Source organism: Pezoporus wallicus, unplaced genomic scaffold, assembly GCF_028554395.1.
Source record: "Pezoporus wallicus isolate ANWC-B61680 ecotype Strahan unplaced genomic scaffold, APGP_CSIRO_Pwel_v1 contig_3817, whole genome shotgun sequence".
NCBI classification, from domain to species: Eukaryota; Metazoa; Chordata; class Aves; order Psittaciformes; family Psittacidae; genus Pezoporus; species Pezoporus wallicus.
In genome coordinates this window covers 1,761,905-1,767,904 of record NW_026635157.1, presented here as the reverse complement: position 1 = coordinate 1,767,904, position 6,000 = coordinate 1,761,905, and positions in this window count along the sequence as shown.

The following is a 6,000-nucleotide window of genomic DNA, read 5'->3' as shown; positions in this document are numbered from 1 at the left end:
TGATTTTCATGTGCCTTAGCATGCCTTCCAGGAGAATCTGCTCCAAGATTTTGCCAGGCACAGAGGTGAGACTGACTGGTCTGTAATTCTCCAGGTCATCCATTTTCCCTTTCTTGAAAATGGGGGTTACATTTCCCTTTTTCCAGTCGTTGGGAATTTCACCTGACTGCCATGATTTCTCAAATATGACGGTCTTCCAAAAGGATTCATAAAATCAGAGGTCAGTAAGATTGCAAGAGTAATAAGAGAAGCAAGAAGCTTAAACAAGTTCAAATGGAGCCATAAAAAAAGCCATTTTGCACAAACCAGCATATTTTCAAATCGGTGCCTTGCAAATCACTGGACCTACACCCCTTGCCCTATTTCTCACCTTCTGCAAATCTCCCAAAGCATCATTAATGCTGTTGGACTAAACACTGCAGCTCGCAATGGTGATGCTTGGACAAGAGAGCATGGTTGATGTTGCTGCTTCTGAGCTTCCGGCTGCCTCAGAAAATAACTGTGGGTAAAAAGGAAACAGAACACATCCTTCATATCTGAATACCTGAAATTGTGAAAAGAAACTAAACTGGGGGGAAACAAGCTATATAAGAGCATTCATAATTTATACTGATTTTGAGCTGAGTGTAGCAACACTTCACAGACACTGGGATGTTTTAAAAACATCTAGACAGTCTCTAATAGTTGAGAAGCACTGTCCTCTGATCAGCTGCATATACCACTCACAGGTCAAAATCATTCTGCTGTTGTTCTGTTGGAAGGATGTGGAGGTAAGAGATGTCCTGATCTCTCAGTATTTGGATCAAGCTATTTGTTTGCAGACTAAAAGCTAATTGATCATGCAGGAAAATCTGACAGGGAAGCTGTCTCATGGTTTTCAAAAGACTATTTCAGAAGTCAGGAAATTGTCACTAAATTTCCATTTTCCCACAGAATACTTAAATTGAAGCAAAATGGTAATTTTAATGGAGCTTTGACAGAAGCTTTCTTTGTATTGGCTTTCCTGACAGTTATTCTCAATCAAAGCAAAAAGAAAAGAAGAAGGGAAAAAAAAAGGTGGTTGAAGAAGAGCAACGGAAAAAAAAGCAGGCCCAAGAGTTTTTGGAGGACAACTGCTACGAAAGGCACAGCATTTACACATGGCATATCCCTTCTGTGAGGGGGAAAGGCACAATATTTACACATGGCATATCCCTTCTGTGAGGGGGATTACATTTGCTGACAATATTGTCTCTCAAGTAGATGGAAAACAAATTTCTGTTCTACCTATAAGCTTCTCTCAAGGCCAAATCCATGTCCATTTACAAAGTCTACTGTTAGTTTGCTAACCTGTGAGTTCTATCTTGATATCATGAAATTGTTGATCTGTAAAGGACCAATGAATTTTGGTTTTATAACTTTTTTGAGAAGGTTATTTTCAGATAGAAAGTATTACTTCTGTATTACAGAAATTTAAGGCTTTCTGACCAGGGCAATAACCATTTTGTTCTTCTTACATAACATACTAATGCTATCATGACATGCTTTTCAAATATTAAGACAAGCAATTGGATACAGCCAAAAGCAATTAGTTAGGAAAATGACCCAGGAAGGGCCTCAAATGTCCTTGTGGGGAACAGGCTAACTAGTCCCCTGCAATCCATTTGAGGCCATTTGTTCTGATTTTGCAAAAGGCTCCAATCACTTTTGTCAGGCATTGTTGACAAGTACTTTAAATGTTGACAAGTACTTTAAATCTGAAAGTATTTGTGGAAGACCTTACGTAAGAATGAAGTTTGTATTTCCATTTATTACTGGTTTGAATAGTGATACCACAGAGGGATGTACTACAGAATACTTGAGGCATCATTCACAAGGACAGTTGAGTGACATTTGCCTATTTTCTTGTTACATCTGCTAGTGATTACTTACCTAAATCACCTCTGTGACTGTGTACCACTTCTACTTCAAAAAGTTTCGGCTTATACATTGCAAAGAGGAAATAGCAAGCACTGAGCAGAGAAGGGTATTTTTTGTGTGCAAATACAAATATTAGTAGAAAGACCAGACATTCTCTAAAGAGGAGTGTGTTTGTGAATACTGAGCAATCTACTGTGTTGAATCGTATCACTGAATTATTTCCCCCATCTGAAGGGCTCTAAGTGCACAGGCAGACCGCAGTGGCCTGGCACGGGAGAGGGAGTCCTCTGCTTCCATCTCTCGGCGAACGAAAGGAAGGGCAGCCAGACGAGACGCGGATTCCTCATAGATCCAAAAACCAGATGAACAGACGCTTCAAAGGGGGGGACGGCTGTGCTGTGACAGACAGGGGAGCATGGGTACAGATTCATTCACATAAGCTTTTCTCCCAGAGTGTTCCCACCATTGCTCTGAGACTCACCACAAGCACAGGCACATGTGAAGCATATAGGTTGTGCTGCTAATCCAAGAAGAGAGAAAAAAGGTGTCTAGGTTGCAGTAAGGAATCTTGTCAAATTACTATCAGGTGCTGATTTCTAGCTATTAAAACCCATATGACTTTGGTAAAGTTTTTCAATATGCAGTGACAAAGAGGGAAATCAGGACAAAGAAGGGCCTTTGCCAGGCGATATGGCATTGACTGCTGAAGACAGCAAGGCTGGCAGCAGGACCAAAGCTGAATCCCTGCTGGTGGGCTAACGGGTGCAGCCACAGGCGACAAGCACAGGACACTTCCCAGCTGCCTGGGACCAAAGCTACAGTATGTGTCTGGGCACTGTGAGAACACACAAACTGTGAGTGGAACACACAGACTGTGCCTGGACAGGCAGGAAAGTCACCTCTCTGATGTTGGTAAGCTCTGTGTTGAATTAATGAACTCCTGCCAAGTGTACTGGGGATGGATAAGAGGGAGACACACACCCATAGCACAGGAAGCTGCTCACCCTGCTCCTTCAGCTGTGTAACAAAACCTCTGGGGCTGTTAGCTGCAAAACCTGCCTCACAGGGTGCTGAGGAAAGGGAAGGTCTCAGCCACAGACGAGACCCTCATCGCCTTGCTGCCAGCTGCAAAGCATAGAGAGAAGTATACAGAATTAGATTCACTCGAATTTCAAAAGCTAAAAGTTCAGCAGCTTCTGAAGAGATATCTTTTCCCTTCATTTCCATAACAGAAATCTCTGTTACGGTATTTCATGGGTATTTTCCCTTGAAAAAGTTCTTGCTCATTCTCTCAGAAACTCCAGGTGGACATCTATGCATGCTTCCAAACCCAAGACTGGTTCTTCTGGCAAAAGAATTACATGCTTTTCAAAAATAACAATGAAAAGAGATTGACTCATTTCATTACTAGACACAAAATTAATTTCTTCCCATTACACTGAACACATTGCCTGTACTTACAATAAAGATACTACCAAACTCTTCCACGAAATAAAATACCCAATTTTCATCCAGCACATCTACCTTGTTCTATATTTAGGTACAATTCTCCATCTGAAATATTCGCCTGTTTTGAGAGGTGGGCTCATCCATATTCTCTGTATTCTCTGGCTTCAAATGTCTGTGGGTTTTAAGTTTAACCATACCATTTTGAATTTCCACAATGTAAACTCTTACAGCTACTTTTCTCTTAGGAGGTAGAGGGGCTTTGGGGCTTTTTACCTGCTATTACTTGCAATATGACCTTTAGCTTCAGCTTCATTAAGATTTTTATGGAAATATCAAATAGACAAACTATATAGAAACAGAATATATAAAGTAAAAGTCTTTGTGCTTTCATTTTACCTTCAGCAAACTATATGAAATTATAAACTGTGCAAAACTCAATAGAAAATACAAACTCCTACCTGAGAAAACAACTAAGCATGTGTTATTGTTACACAAATTCTTAAATATGGACTTACCTCTGTATCTATATTTAAGTCCCATTTACTGGGAGAAACTAAGTGTTTAAAATCTTTCTTGACTCAGGATCAGATTTTAAAACTTACTCGTTTTTTACTGAGACAAAACAAAGCTTTAGGGAAAAGGAATTATGACATATCCTATGACTTAAGGGTAGTCAGAGACGTAATCATTAGAGTAAACATTAAAGAGTTTGTGGAAAGCAAGCTAAGTAAAAATTGGTATTTTGTTGTTGAAAATTAATCTTGAAAATTTTGTGTTAATTTATCAAGACTCATAACCTTGAGATTGTCATTCACCAGAAGCAGACACGTTCAAAATACTACGGACTTTTTGCCATCCAAATATCATTTCTTGGTAGATATAAGTGGATATTTTGACTACTAGCCTTAAAAAGATACTTACCAGCTACTTGTCCTTTCTGGTCAGTTTCACTTAAGGATAAGAAGTGGTTTACTGCAGAATGCTGAGATCATGACATTTACTGAAGTGAATCTCCAACTCTAACGTGCAATGAAACCTTTTAAAACTTATTCATTATAGCTGCTAAAGAAGGGAGATAAAATCTTTTTAGCTCTCAGAATAGTGCTAGGAATCTTTGTCTAGCTTGTGATGCAAGAATGTATTTGGTGAAATGGTAAAATGCTAATATCAGTTTATTACTGAGCTAGGATCAAGAGACCACCAGGGTAGCTCAAGCCCATAGGAAGCTATCTCAAGCACCAGAGCTATAGTTCAGTCTGGTTTCATCAGTTTAGTGCCAGTGACATTTTTCTTCTCATTTGAGTCAACAGAATTTTGGGGTTTGGTGGCTGTTGGCACATAATACCGGCCTTTGAAATACTGATTGCTCAGCCAAAGTTAACAGAAACAGCTGCAAAACAAGATATCATTATTTCTGGGTCTTGCTCTGAGTGAAGCTACAAGTGAATTGCCATCTGCAAAGAGCAGTTCTTTAATAAGGGGACTTCAGAAGCCTTTGTTTCTGCATATAAACAAGCCAAATTATAAATGTAGCTTGGAGAAATCTGAAACTGGACTCTCAGAGATAGACTCCACTTCTGTTCTGGTTGCTGCTACTGCAAAAATAATTCTCTGTAACACCAAGATGCTGTAGCTTTAATCACATTTTGCAAGCCAGCTTTCCATCCAAATAGCCAGCTGAAGATGATCACTCCTTTAAATCATTTGCTTTGTGCCAAAGAGGAAGAATTAGGTTCATGGCTTTGTGGTTGAAGTTTGTTTTAGTTTTCATGTTTCTCTGCATAGCAGCATCGAAAGGTCTATTTAATTCTTTAAACTCTTCCTAATAGTGTCAAATAGCATCGGACAGCCTGACAGTTATAAACAGCCATGGCTGTAAAAGAACCATGGTATTGCATGGATATAGCTAAGTCAGATTCAAAGCAGTATTTTGCATGAAGCATACCATAAATATACAGTCATCTCTGTAATTACAGAACATTTTCTAACCCATTGCCTACTTGACGCTACAATTGCCAGCATCTTTAAACTGTTGCAATACTGCTGCTTACAGATTGAAATATGTATGTGATCAGTGGCCAGAACATATTGTAAATATTCCATTTTGTATCACATTGAAGCAATGCTGGGGGTATGAAAGAAGAGCATAGTTTTCTGATCAGTTTGAAGCCTTAGGCTATTGATTTGTTTTAATGATAGCTTTGATTTTATTCTTCAAGCTGAAGACAGGCAGAGGCTGCTCTTAACTGAATGTAATCTTGAAGATTTCATGACCATAACAAATTTTAAATGTCTTGTATTCTACAAATAAAATAAGAAGTTGACTGGAACTATACAGTAAAGTAATAATTATATATACTGAGTACTGGAAAACAAGCAACCTAGTATCATGTCCATTACAGCAAATAGGGATCCAGACATTAGATCACAAAGTTGAAGTAAAATGATTTTATTAGATTTATATGGACTCTTTGTATCACAAAGTGTTCTCACATACATGGTGTTACAGATTTTCAGAAGTCCTTTTATAATGCACTGCTCCATCCATTTCTCTTTTCTCAAAAGTCAGAGACAATCCATTGGAAAAGCAGTAACATGTTCTAATAAAAAAACAAAAAGCAAAAAACAAACAACAGTAAATGCTTGGTAATA